The sequence below is a fragment of the Nyctereutes procyonoides genome, unplaced genomic scaffold (assembly GCF_905146905.1).
Source record: "Nyctereutes procyonoides isolate TBG_1078 unplaced genomic scaffold, NYPRO_anot_genome, whole genome shotgun sequence".
Lineage (NCBI taxonomy): Eukaryota > Metazoa > Chordata > Mammalia > Carnivora > Canidae > Nyctereutes > Nyctereutes procyonoides.
Genome location: NW_026575121.1, coordinates 52,038,833 through 52,047,469, shown reverse-complemented (window position 1 = coordinate 52,047,469; position 8,637 = coordinate 52,038,833). Strand labels below are relative to the sequence as shown.

Genomic DNA, 8,637 nt, shown 5'->3' with positions numbered 1-8,637 from the left:
AAATTAAGGTGATTCTGGCCTCATAAGATGAGTTTGGAAGTATTCCGTCCCTTTCTATCTTTCGGAACAGCTTTAGTAGAATAGGTATTGTTTCTTTAAACGTTTGATAGAATTCCCCTGGGAAGCCATTTGGGCCTGGACTTTTGTGTCTTGGGAGGTTTTTGATGACTGCTTCAATGTCCTCCCTGGTTATTGGCCTGTTCAGGTTTTCTATTTCTTCCTGTTCCAGTTTTGGTAAGTTGTGGTTTTCCAGAAATGCATCCATTTCTTCTAGATTGCCTAATTTATTGGCATAAAGCTGCTCATAATATGTTTTAAAAATCGTTTGTATTTCCTTGGTATTGATTGTGATCTCTCCTCTTTCCTTCATGATTTTATTAATTTGAGACTTTTTTCTTTTAATAAGGCTGGCTAGGGGTTTATCTATCTTATTAATTCTTTCAAAGAACCAACTCCTGGTTTTGTTGATCTGTCCTACAGTTATTCTAGTCTCCATTTCATAGAGTTCTGCTCGAATCTTTATTATCTCTCTTCTTCTGCATGGTGGAGGTTTTATTTTCTGTTCTTTCTCCAGTTCCTTTAGTTGCAAAGTGCTTGTGTATTTGAGTTTTTTTCCAATTTTTTGAGGGAGGCTTGTATTGCGATGTATTTCCCTCTTAGGACTGTTTTTGCTGTATCCCAAAGATTTTGAATGGTTGTATCTTCATTTTCATCAGTTTCCATGAATCTTTTTAATTCCTTTCTAACTTCCTGGTTGATCCATTCATCTTTTATTTATTTTTTTTATAAATTATTTTTTATTGGTGTTCAATTTACCAATATACAGAATAACACCCAGTGCTCATCCCGTCAAGTGTCCCCCTCCGTGCCCGTCACCCATTCACCCCCACCCCCCGCCCTCCTCCCCTTCCACCACCCCTAGTTCATTTCCCAGAGTTAGAAGTCTTTATGTTCTGTGTCCCTTTCTGATATCTCCCACACATTTCTTCTCCCTTCCCTTATATTCCCTTTCACTATTATTCATATTCCCCAAATGAGTGAGAACATACACTGTTTGTCCTTCTCCGATTGACTTACTTCACTCAGCATAATACCCTCCAGTTCCATCCACGTTGAAGCAAATGGTGGGTATTTGTCGTTTCTAATGGCTGAGTAATATTCCATTGTATACATAAACCACATCTTCTTTATCCATTCATCTGTCGATGGACACCGAGGCTCCCTCCACAGTTTGGCTATTGTGGACATGGCTGCTAGAAACATCGGGGTGCAGGTGTCCCGGCGTTTCATTGCATCTGAATCTTCGGGGTAAATCCCTAACAGTGCAATTGCTGGGTCGTAGGGCAGGTCTATTTTTAATTCTTTGAGGAACCTCCACGCAGTTTTCCAGAGTGGCTGCACCAGTTCACATTCCCACCAACAGTGTAAGAGTGTTCCCTTTTCTCCGCATCCTCTCCAACATTTGTTGTTTCCTGCCTTATTAATTTTCCCCATTCTCACTGGTGTGAGGTGGTATCTCATTGTGGTTTTGATTTGTATTTCCCTGATGGCAAGTGATGCAGAGCATTTTCTCATGTGCATGTTGGCCATGTCTATGTCTTCCTCTGTGAGATTTCTCTTCATGTCTTTTGCCCATTTCATGATTGGATTGTTTGTTTCTTTGGTGTTGAGTTTAAGAAGTTCTTTATAGATTTTGGAAACTAGCCCTTTATCTGATATGTTATTTGCAAATATCTTCTCCCATTCTGTAGGTTGTCTTTGAGTTTTGTTGACTGTATCCTTTGCTGTGCAAAAGCTTCTTATCTTGATGAAGTCCCAATAGTTCATTTTTGCTTTTGTTTCTTTTGCTTTCGTGGATGTATCTTGCAAGAAGTTACTGTGGCCAAGTTTAAAAAGGGTGTTGCCTGTGTTCTCCTCTAGGATTTTGATGGAGTCTTGTCTCACATTTAAATCTTTCATCCATTTTGAGTTTATCTTTGTGTATGGTGCAAGAGAGTGGTCTAGTTTCATTCTTCTACATGTGGATGTCCAATTTTCCCAGCACCATTTATTGAAGAGACTGTCTTTCTTCCAGTGGATCGTCTTTCCTCCTTTGTCGAATATTAGTTGACCATAAAGTTCAGGGTCCATTTCTGGGTTCTCTATTCTGTTCCATTGGTCTATGTGTCTGTTTTTGTGCCAGTACCACACTGTCTTGATGACCACAGCTTTGTAGTACAACCTGAAATCTGGCATTGTGATGCCCCCAGCTATGGTTTTCTTTTTTAAAATTCCCCTGGCTATTCGGGGTCTTTTCTGATTCCACACAAATCTTAAAATAATTTGTTCTAGTTCCATTCATCTTTTAGTAGGATGTTCTTTAACTTCCACGTGTTTGAGTGTCTTCCAAATTTCTCCTTGTGATTGAGTTCTAGTTTCAAAGCATTTGGTCTGAAAATATGCAGGGGACAATCCCAATCTTTTGGTATTGGTTGAGATCTGTTTTGTGACCCAGTATGTGGTCTATTCTGGAGAAAGTTCCATGTGCACTTGAGAAGAATGTGTATTCAGTTGCATTCGAATGCAAAATTCTGTATATATTGGTGAAATCTATTTGTTCCAGTGTATATTTAAGGCCCTTGTTTCTTTGGTGATGTTCTGCTTAGAATATCTGTCATTTGCAGAAAGTGTCATGTTGAAGTCTCCTCCTATTAGTGTATTATTATCTGAGTATCTCTTTACTTTGGTTGTTAATTGATTGATATACTTGGCAGCTCCCACATTAGGGGCATAAATATTCATGATTGTTAGGTCTTCTAGTTGGATAGAGCCTTTAAGTATGATATAGTGTCCCTCTTCATCTCTTACTACAGTCTTTGGGATAAACTTTAATGTATGTGATATGAGGATTGCTACCCCAGCTTTCTTTTGAGGACGATTTGAATGGTAAATGGTTCTCCAACCTTTCATTTTCAGGCTGGAGGTGTCCTTACATCTAAAATGAGTCTCTTGTAGACAGCATATAAATGTGTTTTGCTTTTTTATCCAGTCTGACCGCTGTGTCCTTTGATGGGATCATTTAGCCCATTCACGTTCAGAGTAACTATTGAAAGATATGAATTTAGTGTCATTGTAATACCTATTCAGTCTGTTTTTGTGGATTGTTTCTTTGGGCTCCCTCTTTCTTTTACAGGGTCCCCCTTAATATTTCTTGCAGAGCTGGTTTGGTGGTCACATATTCTTTCAGTTTCTGCCTATCCTGGAAGCTCTTTATCTCTCCTTCTATTCTGAATGAGAGCCTTGCTGGATATAGTATCCTTGGCTGCATGTTCTTCTCATTTAGTAGCCTGAATACATCCTGCCAGCCCCTTCTGGCCTGCCAGGTCTCTGTGGAGAGGTCTGCTGTTAATTTAATGTTTCTCCCCATATAATTTAGGGATCTCTTGTCTCTCACTGATTTAAGGATTTTCTTTTTATCTTTGGAATTTGCAAGTTTCACTATTAAATGTTGAGGTTTTTAATGTTTTTTATTGATTTGGGGGGGACCTCTCTATCTCTTGGATCTGAATGCCTGTTTCCTTCCCCAAATTAGGGAAGTTCTCAGCTATGACTTGTTCAAATATGCTTTCTGTCCTTCTGTCCCTCTTGGCACTCTCTGGCACCCCAATTATACATAGATGTTTTTCTCCTGAGGCTATTGTTTATTTCCCTTAACCTTTCCTCACGGTCTTTTAATAGTTTTTCTCTCTTATCCTCTGCTTCCTTCCTTGCCATCAACTTGTCTTAGAAGTTGATGTCGTTCACTCTTTCTTCCATCTAATTAACCCTTGTTGTTAGGACCTCCAGTTTGGATTGCATCTTATTTAATTGATTTTTTAATTTTGGCCTGATTAAATCTAAGTTCTGCAGTTGTGAAGTCTCTTGAATCCTTTATGCTTTTTTCCAGAGTAGCTTTTTAATTGTGCTTCTGAATTGGCTTTCTGACATTGAGTTGTAATCCAAATTCTATAACTCTGTGGCAGAGACTACTGTTTCTGATTCTTTCTTTTGTGGTGAGTTCTTCCTTCTAGTCATTTTGCTCAGTGCAGAGTGGCTGTTTGTGTGGGCTGAGTCCAGAATATCAACCATGACCTAGGGAAATTTCACCCTAGATGATTCTTTTTTTTTTTTAAAGATTTATTTATTTATTTATGATACACAGAGAGAGGGGGCAGGCAGAGACACAGGCAAAGGGAGAAGCAGGCTCCATGCTGGGAGCCCTGCGGGACTCGATCCTGGGACTCCAGGATTGCGCCCTGGGCCAAAGGCAGGCGCCAAACTGCTGAGCCACTCAGGGATCCCCACCCTAGATGATTCTTGTTAGAAGCAAAAACCCTTCTGTCTATAACGTTCCAGCCGTTCTCTCTTTAAATCTTAGGTCGAATTCATAGGTGTTCAGGGTGGTTTGAAGTTATCTAGGTAAATTGGTGGGGCCAGGTGAGTTGAGAACATACTCCTCTGCCATCTTGCCCCGCCTCCTTGATTACATTATTAAAATTTTTTTATTTATTCATGAGAGACACAGAGAGGCAGAGACATAATCAGAGGGAGAAGCAGGCTCTCTGCAGGGAGCCTGATGCAGGACTTGATCCCAGGACCCCGGGATCATGACCTGAGCTAAAGGCAGATGCTCAAGCACTAAGCCACCCAGGCATCTCAGATTACATTATTTTTAAAGCAGAAATAAATCCACAATCCAGGGAAATGGTTGCCTTTGAGTGGGGAGTAGACAGAGGAGGATCCTGGGAAATAACATAGGGAAGGATGGTGTATTGAATATATAAGCTCCTTGGCAACATTCTAGATCTTAAGTTATGAGTTTAGAGTGATTCATTTTAATGCTTTGCTTCATAACTTACATATGTGTTCTATATTGTTCACATTTCAGATGTTAAATGATACACTCTAAATTGGAAAAAATGGTCCATTATAGAAAAACACAAGACAAAATTTTCAAAGACACAAGCTCAAATGTCAATGAAAATTCATGTCTTTCTAGAAAATGAAAAGGTAAGCCACAGACTAGGTGAAAATATTTGTCAGAAGATGTATCTGATAAGTGATGATTATCTAAAATATACAAAGAACTCTTAAAACTTAACAATTAGAAAACAAACAACCAAAGTAAGAAATGAGCCAAAGACCTTAATAGATGCCCCACCAAAGAAGATCTATGGAGATGGCAAATAAGCAAATGAAAAGATGCTTTACATAATCCGTCTTCAGGGAAATGTCAATTAAAATGAGATACCACCTTGCATCTATTAGAATGGCCAAAAATCCAGAGCAGTGATAACACCAAATGCTGATGAGAATGTGGAGCAGTAGAAACTCTTATTCATTGCTAATGAGGGTACAAAATGGTGTAGCCATTTTGGAAGATAGTTTGGCAGTTTCTTACAAAGCTATACACTCTCTTGCAACGTGACCCAGCAATTGTACTGCTTAGAGTTGAAAACCGAAAGGAGTTGAAAAATTGTATTTACACAAAACCCTGCACATAGATGTTTACAGTAGTTTAATTCATAATTGCTCAAACTTGGAAGCAATTGAGTTCCATTAGGTGAATGGATAAGTGAACTGTGGAACATCCAGACGGTGGAATATTATTTAGTGCTGAAAATAAATGAGCTATCAAGTCATGAAAACACATGGAGGAAACATAAATAAGTATTGCTAAGTGAAAGAAGCTATTCCGGGAAGGCTCCATACCATATGATTCCAACTATATGACAATTCCAGAAAAGGCAAAACTATGGAAACAGTAAAAAGATCAGTGGTTTCCAGGGGTTGGGGGAGGGATGAATAGGGGGAGCACAGAAGATTTTTAAGGCAATGAAACTATTCTGTACAACACTGTAATGGTGAGTATGTATCATCACACATTTGTCAAAACCTATAGAATGTACAACACCAAAAGTGAACTCTAATGTAAACTACGGGCTTAGGGTGATAGTGGTGTTTGTGCAGATTTATGGATCATAAGAGATGTGCTACCCAGGTGCGGGATATTGATAATAGGAGAAGCTGTGTGTGTGTGTGTGTGTGTGTGTGTGTGTGTGAGAATGGGGCTATATTGGAACTCTAAACCTTCTACTCTACTAAAACTGTTCTAAAAAAATAAAGCAGGGATGTATCAATGTTAATTTCCTGATTGAATTGTGGATATGTAAGAGAATGTCCTTATATATAGGAAATATACTCTAAAGGATACAGCTATGATAAGATATCATGTAAGCAACCCACGCTTAAATACTTCAGGGGGGAAAATGTACTTACAATCTCTCCTTAAGTTTGAGATTGTTTCAAAATTAAAAAAAAAACATTTAATGCAGCCAATCATTATCACTGTTCTAATGGGAAATTTTAGTATTTTCAGTTTTCTGCCAGCTATTCTTGTTTCCTCAAGTTAGAGGTACAGAGACTTCTAGTCACTTTGCAAATCTACGAGGTCCCAGGGGAGCAATTATTCTCAATCTGGTGTTCACTTCAGATGGCCACATTTTCTTCAGAGCTGACTCAGGTTGCTGACCCAGTGAGTAAGAGACTCCCCCAAGAGAGAAGTTATAAATGGCCATCTGCCCAGGTCCATTTTTTTTAAGGTTTCCATTTTTGTGTTCTAAAATATAGGGATGTCAGATATAGGCATGAGGGCAATTCGGGCCATTCCTAGTCAGGCAAAATAACAGAGTGTCTACCTGTCCATCATGCACCTTCCTTCCCTCCCTCCCCCAGCAATGTGGTTTTAGAATTTCCCAACACCCCCCTCCAGGAAGACTTCTCCGTCTGTGCCACCTTTTTTTCTGCATGAGCCCAGCTCAGATGGACTGCCCTTCTGAGTGGCCAGAGTCTTATGCTTGCCACTGATTGTCTACTTTTTGGAGCTTTCTGGGTTTCTTTTCTTTTTTTTTTTTCATGGTTGCACAAAAAGTGGTTTATTGATTTTAAAACAAAATAAGATGCTTTCAGAACTTTTGTTCGGGAAGAAAAACTTAAAACTTGAAAACTTTTCTAAAATGATATTTTATCAGCTGATGGAAGTAGGAGCTTCAACAGAGAATACTTCCTCCTGGCAACTGTGTGGAGCCCGAGTGCCTGATTAGACACAGCTAACCTAGAAGGGGGGCTTGCATTGCCGTCTGTGTACTATCGAGTGTCAGCTCTGACCTCCTTGCCCTGATGCTTGTGGTGTTCCTTCTTCCCCAGCACACACTCCTGGCTCTTCCTCACCATCTCATGCCTCAAAATCCTGTAGGGGGACTCTGTTTAAGTGAGTTGACTTGTTAGGTGTGGGCAGGCAGGGCCCAAGCTACTTTTGAGGTGACTCAGGTCAGGCCAGGATTAGCTCATGAGAGCCTGGCACTATCCAAGGAGAGCTGAAGGTCCCATGCCAGTGGTACAACATCAGTCAGAGTAGGCTGTGGAGTCAGCAAGCCTGGTATAGACACCACGTAGGGGCTCCCAGCAACTACAGGTGTCTAAGGCAGGAAAACAAGGCTGCCAGCTCATGGCAGCCCCAACAATGATCATCAAAGGCTGATTTTGGCCACCAGCTCTGGTTGAGGAGAAAAGGGACCCCTCATGGTCTCCTGGGAGAGAGGCCCTGGCTGCATTTTTTTTCTTAATCAAGATTTACCTCTGAATATAAATTGAGTTTAGTGTATAGCCTGAATGAATATAAGCTGGATTTAAATCTAGAAATGTGTCTCATGTGAGATGGAGTGGCTTTCTCCCTGATGGGGGAGCCTCCAGGAGAGAGGTAGAGAAACACTGAGTTGGGTTCGGAGCCCTGGCTATTGAAGGTAAAGCCACTGCTTGTAGGACTATTAATTACCTCTATTGTCTCTTGATCCTTCTGGAAAGATTGGTTTCACTTTATGGTGAAGGCTTAGATTTTGATTAGTTAAGGGAATGAACAGTGGGCAGGAAGAGCTCCTCAACCAAGGCTGAGGGCAAAGTTAAGGAAAGCTGGTCATGAGAAGTAAGCTGACTCTTACCTTTGTTATGTTTTCTAAATTTTCTGCAATGGGTATACAGTGCCTTTACAGTCAGGAAAATAGTCACATAAATATGTGAGAAGTGCATAGATCCACAGACCAATAGTGAGTTGCATGGTGAGCATTTCAGGTCATAGAGAATCCCATAGGGAAGCAATTTTGGATGAGTGTCTGCTACTTTTCTCCTTTTTCTAATTCAAATGTAAGAACTAGATATACAAGCATTTTTTGTTCTCAAAAAATAAAATCAAACTTGTGCTTTGCATTAACAATGCCCACTGATGTCAATTTTTGAGAGTGTGATGGACAATGAAAAAATAAATTCAATGTAGATGCAGTGGTAACTTCAATGAGAAATTATGTTATTTATTCCACATACTAGTCGTGTATCAATAATGTGAAAAGCTGTTGAATTTTCTTTAAAAGATACTTGTGTTTGTTTCTAAGTCTCTAAGTGAATTGCTATTTTGAACTAATTTTACAACACTTTGACTTCATAGTCTTCCTTTTCTTAAAGTTGGTCAGAAATTAATTGTGTCATTGAATTGGAACATTAATATTATAGGAGACAGCAGAGCATTATGCAAACCTAAAGATCGTTTAAATGTAACTCTTTAGTTGG

At 39.6% G+C, this 8,637-nt stretch overlaps 1 non-coding gene across 1 annotated transcript; it reads right to left on the bottom strand.

Annotated features, from left to right (window-relative positions):
- Window positions 1–7,490: 7,490 nt before the first annotated feature.
- LOC129516685 (small Cajal body-specific RNA 20) lies at window positions 7,491–7,621 on the bottom strand. Its single transcript, XR_008665826.1, has one exon. It is a non-coding gene; the product is annotated as a small Cajal body-specific RNA 20 (non-coding RNA).
- Window positions 7,622–8,637: the final 1,016 nt, after the last annotated feature.